The sequence below is a fragment of the Diplotaxodon limnothrissa genome, linkage group LG12 (genome assembly GCF_057381915.1).
Source record: "Diplotaxodon limnothrissa isolate DT_005_m linkage group LG12, D_limnothrissa_male_GT1.1, whole genome shotgun sequence".
Lineage (NCBI taxonomy): Eukaryota > Metazoa > Chordata > Actinopteri > Cichliformes > Cichlidae > Diplotaxodon > Diplotaxodon limnothrissa.
Genome location: NC_140607.1, coordinates 4,153,477 through 4,166,258, shown reverse-complemented (window position 1 = coordinate 4,166,258; position 12,782 = coordinate 4,153,477). Strand labels below are relative to the sequence as shown.

Sequence of the window (12,782 nt, the reverse complement as noted above, 5' to 3'; positions counted from 1 at the left end):
AGCACTAAGGACTGAGAAGCTGTGCGCACATCGGGGACAACTAAGGCAAGTGTCGGCACTTCAGCTTCAATGCCAAGGAAGTCCTTTGGGAAAGTGACATGCAGTTCAATGTAGCCTAAGTAAGGCACAGACTGACCGTTGGCACCCTCAACTTCTAAAAGTTCAAACAATGGCTTAATCTCATGAGAGGACAAATGCTGACGATAGTAGGACTCGGGGACTGTAGTCACCTGGGAACCAGTATCTAGCAAACAACTCATTGTGTGACCATTAACTTTCACTTGTGCAGTACTCTTTGTACCAATTAGACCTTTAGGAAAGTCGAAGGAATCTGATCTTGTGTGTGACTTTAGGCTGGCACGCTTTTTAGGTGAAGCTTTTTGTTTAACCTGGGTGGGACGGGTTAACAAAGCATCAGCCTCCATTTGTCCCGCAACGGAGGCAGAATTTAGTTTAAAGAAAGCTGGTCATTCTGCCTGTCCCATATCTGCCTTCTCACTCTTAATTCCTTTCGTTTTGCAACTACAAGGGCAGGATTGGGCTCTGACTCACAAGTGGCTACTATATGTCCATCTTCCCCACAGCGGAAGCAATACCAGGGCTTGGGCCTAGTACTGCGGCGGCTGGGTGGAGGTGAGTCTTCAGGTTTGGCATGGTCAGGTTTTTTATTTTCAGGTTTCCTTGTTCGAACTGTCTTCAGTGTTGCTTGTTTCTTTGGCTTCACAACGGCAGCTAATTGGCTTTTTAGATCGGCAACTTGTTTTTTCAGCTCTTCTAGACTATCTGACTGTGCTTGGCGAACATCTGCATTTGTTTCAGTGACCGTCTGTTCATGAGACACTGCTTTTGGTTTCGTGGCGCTAAAGTGTTTCTTCATTCGCGTGTTTTTAACTTCTTGTCGGTTTTCTGCAGTACGCAGGAGAAGCAATAGCTCTGCATAAGTGGGCGGCTCCTTATGCTTTAGCTCCAATTGCAACTCCGTTAGCAAGTTATCATCCCAGCAGCCTCTGTAAAACTGTTTAAGAAGCTGCTTATTTACTTCATGTGGTTCAAGCCCACCTCTGCGCACGGTGTGATTGACTGCCACCTGCAAACGAAGCAGATAAGCAGAGGGCTTTTCACCATGATCTTGGAGGGTGTTCATGAAGCGTACAAACAGTTCCTCACCATCTTCGACGGTGCCAAAAGCTGAATCCAGAAGGTTAAGATAGTCTGCAGGAGTGGCTTCTGGCCCAAGAGGGCGGATGACATCAGAAGCGGGAGCAAGGAGACTTTCAAGAATCTTACGAGTTTTTTCCAACTCTGACAAAGAAGCATCTTCCATCAACAAGTCAACATGAGAACGCCATGTTTCATAGTCAGCTTCGCTGTAAGGTCTGGGCATCTTACCAGAGAAAGCTCTGAGTCTTAATGTAGAGTGAGCATGTGATGTCTTTTCAACACTCTTGACAACATGCTCGACTACTACTTTCTGAACCTCTGGTGGGTTGAGGTCAGTTGGACTCAACATTTGAGGTGTCAAGTTTGGTCTCATGGGGTGTTGGAATGCGCCCTGAATGGGTTCAGGAGGGTGAGGCAGTTCAGTTAAGACTGAAGGTGAGGCTCCAAGTTGTGTGGATCCTACCACAGGGCAAGTCTGATCAGCAGCATCATTTTCAGGGTTTATCTCAGCTGTCTCAGCAGCTTCGATGGTCTTCCCTATTGTGGATAGGGCCTCCTGCAACACTTCTTCGAAATCCTTCCCACTTAACTTGGCTAAACCCTTCAGGTTGCTAATGTAAGCCTCAGTAACACTGCCCCCTACGGTCTTAGTATAGACGTCAGTTAAGGCTCGAATGCGGTAACTGACATCTGGATTGTCAGTGGACTGTAAGAGGTAAGGCAGCTTAGGTGCTAATATTTCAACGGCTGCACCGGACTCGAACTCTACAATCTGGCTTTTGTGGAATGCAGAAGAGTCATCATCGACAGCGAGTACTCTACGAATAGTACCATGTTGCTCCAGAAACTCAAATACCTCTTTGTCTTTCTCTCTCTCTGTAACACCGCTAACAATAATGGCATTTGGTACTTTAACGGCATACTTCTCGACAAAATCCATTTTCACAGTATGTGAGCATTTGATCAAAGGTCAAAGAGGATTCCAATGTTGTCACACAACACTCTAGGCTCCTGGCTGGCTCGCCACTTTTACTTATGTAACACTGGTGGTGCAATACTAGACCTGTTAGTGCTACTTCTTGCCTTCTTTGCATGTAGTGCGGGCAGTATAGTTACCTTTAACCACAGTACGCGGACAGAAGGGAAATATGGACCAGATCAGACAGGTTCTAGATTCGTAGGAGCCAAGGGTGTATGACAACAGAGGACTTGTACACAGTAGGTGTAGAAAACACAATTGCATTTATTAGCAATTATTAAAGTTGTGCACATTTAACAAAAGTAGAGCGCGCTTCTTGAAAACAAAATAAAATAAACCCCACAAATGGTCGACCTAAGGATATATTGTCTTTTGTGTCTTTTTTTTAAAAGTCAATTTCAGTCTTTCAATGTTCAGTAGTCACTCAGTGTGTTTGTAACCAGTCGGGTTACAATCTACCAGTTCATCCGGCTCTTTGGGCTGGGCTCGCCATCCAGTACTGGAAAAGGGATCCTCGATTCTTCTCAGGTCCTCAAAACCAATCCAATCCAAATAAGCAAAGGAAAAAACCTGACCATGCGAAGCAACAAATGCTACACGGGGCTTCACAGTGCTCACGTTGGCTCACGGCCTCTGGAATACAGTATCACTCTTATTATTCTCGCCGAAAAAAGGACTTTCACTATCCAGCTAGCTTCTTCGCCGCACGGGTAAACTGATCTTTCACCGTCTGTGTCTCTGGCGTATCTTACTGGCACACGAAGGCACGCACAGGTGTCTCAGCAGCGCACAGACTGGGGGGAGGGTCAGACCGGCCAATGATTGGTCGCTCAGTGGATCTGACAAACACACTCTAAAGGACTAAGTCCTGCCCCCACACCATCTATATACCACATATACATATGTACATATTAAACTTATGTTTACATGCTTTTTATCAGTATTTATTATAATTAATTTTGTTTTTATCAATATTTATTCCCATCGTGAGAGTATGAATATTTATACTTTTAATCCCGTTTTTAACACTGAGTTACACAAGCACTCAAGCACTCAGTAGCATCTGGGGAATTTTACATGTCTATATTCTCAACAGAAACACTCTCAGTCAAAACCCAAGGGAAGTCTTTTTGTAGTATATTATTGCAAAAAGTCCCACCTATTTCAAAGAAATGCTGATTGAGGGTGCTGGCAGACCAGACGGTATATTTACAACTTTTCTAATGACTGACATTAAGATTTTAAAATATCAAGGGATTTTCTATGATGTAGTTTTCTGTCATATGAAGGCAAAACAGCAACACACAGCAACACCATTTCCCTTATTTAAACAGGTTTCAAATTATAGAAAAAAATCGAAACCTTTGACCCCTGCGGAGCTGCTTTTTCTGTTTGGGTTCACTTATCCTCTAAGGGTAAGGGGCCACTGCAAATCAATACAACACTGTTCTGAGTGATCACTTTCATTCTATGAAGAAACATTTCTATCTGTTTGGGAGTAGTCTCTTTCAGGAGACTACTTCCCTGATCAATAGGGCATGAGGGTTTACTGAGGAGTTTGGTCAGTATGAAGACATGCTCACGTCTTCACAATCAGCACATCTCAACCCAACTGAATAACTGTGGGAGATTTTGGACCAACATGTTACACAGTGCTCTCTGCTACCATCATCAAAACAAGAATGGGGGAATATGTTCGGAAGACTGTTGTTCTATACATCCAGTAGAGCTCTACTGAGTGAGGGCCAAGATTGGAAGCATAGAACACAATGGGTGGCTTTTCCTGTAATTTGTCACTCATTCGTCTATAGCTCCGGTGTTAATTCAAACCAATGCTAATTTCCAGACCAGAAAGCAGTTTCAAGTACCAACACCCTGTTATCCTCAGATAACAGAAATCTAGCAGCGAACATAGTACTCACAACAGCACGACATGCTTTGCTCTCTTCACACTAGTCCAATATTTCTCTCATGAATTGTAACTTAAAATGATCTCACTGAATAAAGCAGCACGCTTCAATTTCAAATCCACATTTGAAGAGTTAAATGTGTGTTAAGTTATTCATAACATATCAAACTCCATCAGCAGAGCAGCATGTGTAACTTTGACAGCTCTCTGGGACCGACTACAGCAGCGGCTAATTAGCAGAAATGATAAATTCCCATTTTTACAAAATGAAATTTATTTAAAAGGTTGACAAGTATTCAAAATAGCAGTGAACAATGTGTAATAAGTTTTTTCCTTGAGCAGCGGATACTTTTGAAAGACTGAAATCTGAGCACCAAGCAAAGTATACCTATATTCATTCCCTGTGCCTTACCTGGCGTGAAGCCACACCCTCGAGCCATTATTGAATGCTCTTCAAATTTTACTGATGTGTTGCAACCTGAGTGAACTTTCATCTGTATTAGTTTTTAAAAAGTAATTCAGGTTAATTAATAGGAGACTCACAGAAAGTTTCACTTAATTACTTGCAGAGAATTACATGAGAAAATCAATACCTCATTTAAGCCACAAGCAGGGGCGGATCTACAGGGGGGCAAGGGGGGCAACTGCCCCCCTGCTGTAGAGCCGGGAACTTTATACCTAAAAACCGTCTTTGTTTTCTTAGAAGAGATAATGATACAATAAATAGTTTGAAAGTGATTTTGTTGATATTTTGTTGACTCCATTTACATATAGGGAATTTTCACATACTTCACTGAAGAGGTATGTGCCACCCTGCCTAGACTTCTCGCCCCCATTTTGCTCTCCCATGTAAAATCTTTTAGATCTGTCACTGGCCATATGACTAGTGTCATATTTATGAAGTATCCACAGCAACGCTTAGCGTCATTTAGCACGAAACAACTGGAAATGCTGTAGCTCCCCAGAGGTCAGAAAAATCCACTTAACAGGAAGTATATTTATCACAGTATATTTTGGTCGTTCAAGAAGCTCACAGTCACAAAGTAGTGCAGCACATACATGCCAACTTTATACTTTGATTTATTTTCAGGCACTCATAGGAACCTCTACATTAATAAGTATTTGCTGTTCTTTTTAAAAAAATCTCTATTAGTGTGATAAACTGCCCGACTAGGGTCAGAGAGGATGGGTGAGCAGCTTGTCTCCAGACAACTCCCAGTTTTTAATCACCAATCAGTCTTACATGCATGTCATTTAGAGAAAATACACGCAGAGTCCACAGCCCATCAGCAAGAACTTTTTTTGCTGTGAGGTGACAGTGCCATCGCTGGGCATCGTGCCTGCGCATCCATAAAATGGAGGCTGTTGATGGAGAGACAGACAGACGCGTAGGCCCTTTTAACTACGCCTGTCAAAAGCTAATTCCACCCAGTTGCTGCCCTTCCTCTTTGATATGCCGGCTGATTTGCTGCTGCGGCCAAATCAGTGTGCGCAAGTGCTTGTCAAATGCTTTGGCCTTGTCAGATCATTTCAAGTTTTCAGCAAGAGTCTTAGACATCTAACACAAGCAATTACGTGAACAGATTAGCTAATGCTGAGATAATGAATGGGATGAGCCAATCTGCCTGTCAAGTGTTGCTGTTGTTGTTTTCTGGTGATGATGCTGTCCACGGAGAGAGCATTTGGATACCTCTCTATATAATTCGATTGTCTTCAATGGTGGGAGGATGCGAAATGCACAAATCTTGTGAAATAATCTTAATTACCTTGTCAAAATGTGTTCAAATTAGGGTGGGGGTATCTGCAGTCACTACTGAAGGAGGCTTTTAATGAAGTTTATGATTCACAGGGATAATAAGTAAGCTGACAGGGCCTGTCTAATTACTTATCCCTCTGGCTCTGAACGCCAAAGTGGCAACTCTCTGAGGTACGCTCATGCCCAGGAAGCCAAGTAATTTTTCCAAAGCCACTTGAAGCAGAGGAGTATGCTCGATGTCATCGTTAAATGCCAAACATAACATATGTTCTCAAACATACACTCTATTGTGGTGTAAATTATGGACACAGTCTGGATCTATAAGACACGAGGAGACAAGAAGGCAATATAAATCTTAAATTATGCATGCACCAAACATGTCGATGCATAAATCCAAATCACGTATAATAATGTCAGCACGAAAAAGCATACGCAGAAGCTCTCTGCTTTGCCATATGGTCGCAATAAGTCCTTCAATAGCTGGGGTAGTTCCTCTGAAACAATCCTCGATCTGGGTCTTGTAACTTTTACTGCCGCATCTATTCTCATTTGTCTTTTCTCCCATAGATGGACTCGGGCTGGAACATACAGTAATGAACCATGAAGTAAGTAAACCCGAGTCCATTAAGCCCCAACAGATTGATTCAGCCCCTGAATAATACAGGATTTAAAAAAGACAAATGCTTGATCAATATCCAGTGGTACTGTTGCTTTCACGTTGGTTTTATCGATGGAGAGCAGATAGTTTCTCACATGTTGTGGCGAGAGAATGAATCACGCCTTTGACAAGGTGATAAAACAACGCACGGTTATAGTAAAGGATACCTTAGTCAACACTGGTCACTGAAGAGACAAGAGACAGTGGAAGAAAACAAGTTCTTAAACTGTTAAAAAAAGAATTCAGCATAAACATCGCCGCAAATTGTGTTTATTTACCATATGGGACAACCATATTGGACACTATGCGATGCTTTGTCCAATAAAGCATTCCTCATTATGGCATTTGTCCAGTAATCCCCCACATTTATCTCCTTCTACTTGCAAAAGTGTAACATGAGAATCCCTCGGAGGCATTAGATTTGTTCTCATCTTTGGAATGACTCACTTTGTTGGAAAGGGCTCACATATGGTGAGCGCCCACTGTCATTTGCCGTTTGATGGACATGAGCATGATGTTGATTTGGAAGCTGCCAGAATGGCTGGTGTCCACAGATGGCTACGGCTCATAACGACATTTCTGTCCTTTCTCAAGGTGACTGCTTTCCGCTGCGGAGGGCTGCAGCCTGGAGGAGGAGTCTGAGTCGGTCACGGGGAATAGTGAAGATATATTCTGTGTGTGATCTGAATATCCCTGAATGCTAAATGAAGATAATTCCTAGTGTGACATATGTTAAAAGCCAGAGAGGGTGGCTTTATGTAAAAGGTAGCTTGCTGTGGGTTTCTTAGAGCTGCCCATGATAGGTCACCGAAACCACAAATGCGATTAACATTTAGTATTGTAATCCTGGTACAGATGCCGGATGAAGCTCTTTATTAACATCGCATTATTAGATTCTTTGAGAAAGTCGACAGCACACAGCAACCGGATGACTCTAACAGCCCTGTCTTCATTCATAATAATTAGATAGACAGTATGATGATAACTTTCAGGGAAACAAAATGTAGCATGAGAATTTCTGCCCTCGAAGGGAAAGAAACTATTTAATACAAATATTCTCTCACATGTGAAACACAACGTATTGTTAGATGGAAAAATCAACCGATGAGAATCCATGTGTACAGTCATCATATCCTTTACAAACAAACACATCCGGAGGCTGTCGCCTTCCTTTGAATCCATTTGTATCTTCAAATCCAGATGGCTTGTGAGGTTGATCAACTGTGTTAAATTGTCCAGGCTTCATATTTGTATCAGTGTGGCAGATGTTCTCACAATAAACTGAAAGCAACATCCGACTGCATCCACCAACTGCTACGAGGCTGCACCTGTTATAGTACCACCTGAAGTAATGCTTACTGGTTTATCTTGAATTTATATTTTCTTTGTTTTTGTTTTTGTTTTTTTTTGGTTTTTGGGTGGGTGGGGGCACTGTTTGCTTTCATTAAACAAAGCCACCATCTGGAAAAAAGTGGTGGGTGGCATAAGATGCAAAGCACTAGCTGAGCTGCTGGGTTTATCGTCTGATAATCAGAGTTGTTGCTCAAAATATGAATGTATTACACATGCACATTCTGTTTAATATGCTTCTGTGGAAGCAAAACGAAGGGATAAGCCTAAAGGATCAATCTGTAGATTTATTAACCAGCTACAACTTAGAGGTGGATGCCACTGTCACCTTGTAATGAATAACAGATTTTAAAACAGTGAGTTGTGTTAAAGAAATCAATTATTAGCAAAATAGCGAAAGACAAAAGTACATTATCTGTCTAAAGGTTTTACTTGAGAAATATTGTATTTCAGACATTTGAGTTTGTAATAACAATGCACAGTGCTTAAAATTTGCAGCTATGCAGGGTCATAATGCTGAAAGTGACTTTTAGTGACACTTGTGAATAGTGAATTCTGAATGTGGATTTGTAAGTAATGAAATTTGAAATAAGGGATTAGGAACAGGAGAAGTGTAAACTTCATCCTACTCCTTTTTGAGCACACACATTCTGTAGACGTACATATATACATGAAAACTTGATGTTTTCTAAGTTCTGTTTTTGTTTTTTCTCTTGTTATTTCAGTTATATTTGCATGTTTGAAATAAAATTCTATCCATCTATCTACTTTTCTGACCTCAGCTTGTTTGACAGCCTCAGAACATGAGCAGGCGTTAATAAGCAACCTGCAGCTGACATCAACGCTGTTTCTTGCACTGAAACTAGCGCTGCTTCATCTAAATGCTAGCTAGCTATTTTAAAATGCTGTATGATTGCACAGTTACTGTGTCACCTGCCACTTAAAAGTTTTTAAAAGTTAGAAGCTTTCCATCCATTAGTTGTCAGTCTAACACATAGAGACGACAACCAGCTGCACTCATACTCATGGGCAATTTAGAATGACCAGTTAGCCTAATCCCACTAACTGCATGTCTTTGGACTGTGAAAGGAAACCAGAGTACCCGGAGAGAACAGACACAAACACGGGAAGAACATGCAAACTCCACACAGATGGTGGAATCAAACTCAGGAATGCCTCGGGCTGTGGGCAACAGTGCTAATCACCGCGCCACCGTGCTGCCCAAGCTAGAAGCTAAAATCCAAAAAACTTTGATGGAAGTTTAAACATGAGGTGTGATGTCATCAAGGTTAGTTTGTTAGCCTAATATGTGAAAGGGACCCGAGTTTAGGACTCACTTAATCTTCAGTATTGTGCAACTATCTTGAGCAACCCCTTTTTTCTATATATTTTGTTGGGAAAATGGTAAATAGAGATTTATTGAAATGTGCAAACGTGTATGAAAATGTAGTGCTCGAGGCAAAATCCTACAATTCTAATGAGCTAGAAATCAGTATTTGGTATGGCTACCTTCAAAATACTACAGCTACAGCTGAAGAACATAAAAAAAAAAAGCAAGAAAGTCTGACAAAATAAAAGTAGGGAGGTGTGACTCAAGACTTTTGTGAGTCCTAAACTCAGATGCCTTTCACATATTGGGCTAACAAACTAACCTTGATGACATCACACTTCATGTTCAAACGTCCATCAAGTGCTTATCTAAATTTGACAGTTATTACAACAAACCGGGCAACAGGTCTAACCTGTTATGTAGTGTCACATTGTAAATGCATGGGATTAAAAAATGCACTGATCTAAAACCAATATAATACATATACTGGACTGTTACATGCTATACTTTGATCCCACCATAATAACTCTGCTTGGGATGCAGAAAGAACCAAGTGAAGTGTAATTATGTCCCATTCCTGTCTAGCTGCTGGTACTGCTACACTTTAATTAGCTCAATTCTCCTCACTACAGAGAGATTATGAGCAGATGCCTTGAGGCCCAGCCCAGGTGGGTATGGAGATGGGGCTTCAAAGAAGAAAAAAAAAGATTCTTTTTTGGTTCATTACTCCTGAAAGGAGTTCCTGGTGAGTTTAATAAATGTCATCAAGACAAGCAGGCCACCCCATGAGATCACACTTCACAAGGTTCTTGGACTGATTGATTAGACTGTTATGAAAATGAGACAGATTTCATGAAGCAGCTTGGATGGCTTCCTGATGGCAATGTAAGCTCATGGGCATATTGTGTGGGTAAACCCATCTAGACTCTAGACTTTTTCTGGCAGAAACATGGTTGCCATCATAGTTTGGCGGGCAAAAATGTTTACGAATTAAATTTCTGCAAGTCATAAAATGGTATGCCAGACTGACTTTGTTAGATTAGGATGTGAAGGGAAGGGCATGACTGAATGTAGCAGTTTTAGTTTAGCATGGCACAAGTCTTTTACTAAATGCATTTAGCACTGTGTGAACACAGAGTACACAGTGCGTTTAGGCAGCAAAAATGAGCTGCGAGCAGCTGCATGAAGCTAGCAGAAACTATAGATCTGCCTGCAGAGTTTGCTGAATTTGATGAGTTTCCCAGCTTCATAAACTTATAGGGCACAACATGTTTATATATTACTCCCAGTGCTTGAATTATGTCAAATTAACACCTTAATCCTTTCATTCCCAGAAGTGCCAGACATTTATTTACTCACTGGAAACAGAAATTGATGGAAGTCCAACACTTATATAGCCTAAAACCAAAAAGAAGCCCAGCTGCCTTCATTTCAAGTGCTTGAGAATACTCACACCTGCATGACTAAGAATCTGCACAGACCTTTCTTATTTATATTTATTATTTACAAAGAGAAGTAATGAAACCTGAGCTGCTAGCATTTGTGGACTCGGTTTTCTATTTTCCTCTTGCTTTAATGTGGTGAAAGAATTAGCATAAGCATAATTGCCACATTTCAAAAGGTTTCCTTTTTCCCCTGTTTCAGTGGAAAAAGCAGGGACGGCAGCTGGAGGAGTGACCCCTGGTAGATTTTGTGTAGTATTATATTTGCGAAGTGAGTATCACAGTATCACATAGGAATTTGAAAAATGAAAGGCAGTGTCCAGGTCTACTGGGGCTCTATATCAGCAAAGACTCAGTGAAGCAGGTGTGGGAGACACATTGCAAGATAAATTCATATTGACACTTCTGGCAGAATTCACCGTTACTGTCCCAAAGCATTTTTCTCTGTTTGCAAAAGGGGCCTTGTGGTAAGTTCAAACATGCCATCTGCAATTATTTACAAGGGCAATGAAAGATTCTCTGGAAGATTAAAAAAAAAAAAATCATTCAGCACAAACGCATTTAATGCATTCCTTTATTTGTTGTGATTATGTAAGCGAGAGAGTGATATCACGAGGCTGCAGACGAACTCTATGTGATCTTTCATCAGTGTGATTTGCCTGTGCTGTCTCTCTTCATTTACAGGTCCTAGCTTATAAATGATTTCACTCCTGAGCAAACACATCGGTGAGAAACCCCTCCTCCCCGGTTTTATTCTGTTGTCTACCTGTCAAAAGTGACACCGCACCACATTGCTATGTGCAGCCTAATCAGCCCCTGCACATCCCTTCTGCCTACGAAAGATTCTTTGCATCCCTCTTAGACACAAAGGAACAACTCACGTTAGATGATAACTATACCATAACCTTTGAATGTGAACCCTGCCTCTCATCAGGCTCCTGCAGTCAGATGATCCTGGGCTCCTGTGAGCTGCCCTGGCTAATTGTTAAACATGTTCTTGTCAATCAAACCTATCCCAGTGGCAGCTCTTCAACCGGCACTACAATGAGCTGCCTGAGCCGCAGTAGCCAAAGAGGAGTAACTGCGGCTCACTTGCCGGGATCCCGTCTCCATTCTATTAAAGGCTGTACATTATGAATGGACGAAGCTAGTTGCTGACTGTCGACCTATCAGGCTTGTGTGTGTGAGCTGAATGGCCTGTTTTTTCGTGGCATGTGTTTCATTTCCACACACAAACAGGCCAAACAGGAGGATAGGTAATTGCCTTTGTGATGGCACTCTGTTTGCAGACAGACGGTTATTCTTCTCACTTTATGAATGAAAAAAAGCGATAGTAAATATTCAGTGAGAAAAGAGAGACAATGAGGAGCTGGTGCGTATCAGAGCCAGTTAAACTATATCACACAGTTCAATAGAGTTGTTCTAGGTTTATTTAGCTGCTGTAGCTGAATTGATCTCCCCCACGAACATCGTCTAACACAGCTGCATGGTTTGTTAGGTGCATATAAGCAGGGCTGCTGAAAGTGAAAACTCTGTAAGCTTGGGGGCGGCTGTCAGTGGTTGGCACATAATAGAAAATAGTGAGTTATTACTACATAATAATGGTAAAACTACGAGCTAAAGACAGAAGAGGCCAGATCATTGTATCATTGTGCAGACGGCAATGAATCATGCCATTTATATAAACAGGAAAAGCCACTCTACGTGGAATAATAGAAGGCTCTGAAATAATCACCAGCAACTACAAACGTCTTCAATAAAGCACTGCACAAACATGAAAACATTCTCCAGCCTCTGTTTAAGTGCTCTTTCAAAGGCAGCCGACACTTCAGAGGTGTCGTTGATGGAATCTCGAGATTTTGAAATGTATGTGGGCATGATGTTAAATGAAGAGTGGGATCTTTCAAGCATTTCTCATTGCAATAAGCCCAAGGAGAGCGTCTCGATTCAGAAAGGTTCCACTTGGCTGGAGAGAAACATTTTCTGAATTTAAACGCTAACCAATTCTTCAGCAAGCCCTTCGCTCACATGAAGCGTTAAATTCAACTCAAAGCAGCAGCCAAAGAGATTTACATTTTCTGTATACAAGCTTTAGAGCCTTTGGGTTGGCTAAAGATTTGCATTAAGGGGATTTTTTTATTTCCCTCCTCCACTCCCATCTAAAAAACTTTGGAAAGTTTAATCATGGTCTCTGTTG

At 41.5% G+C, this 12,782-nt stretch overlaps 1 protein-coding gene across 1 annotated transcript in view; it reads right to left on the bottom strand.

The window, feature by feature from the left end:
* Nucleotides 1-12,782, bottom strand: part of galnt9 (polypeptide N-acetylgalactosaminyltransferase 9) — a 110,822-nt gene that overhangs the window by 31,002 nt on the left and 67,038 nt on the right. The gene's annotated exons all lie outside the window — the stretch shown is intronic.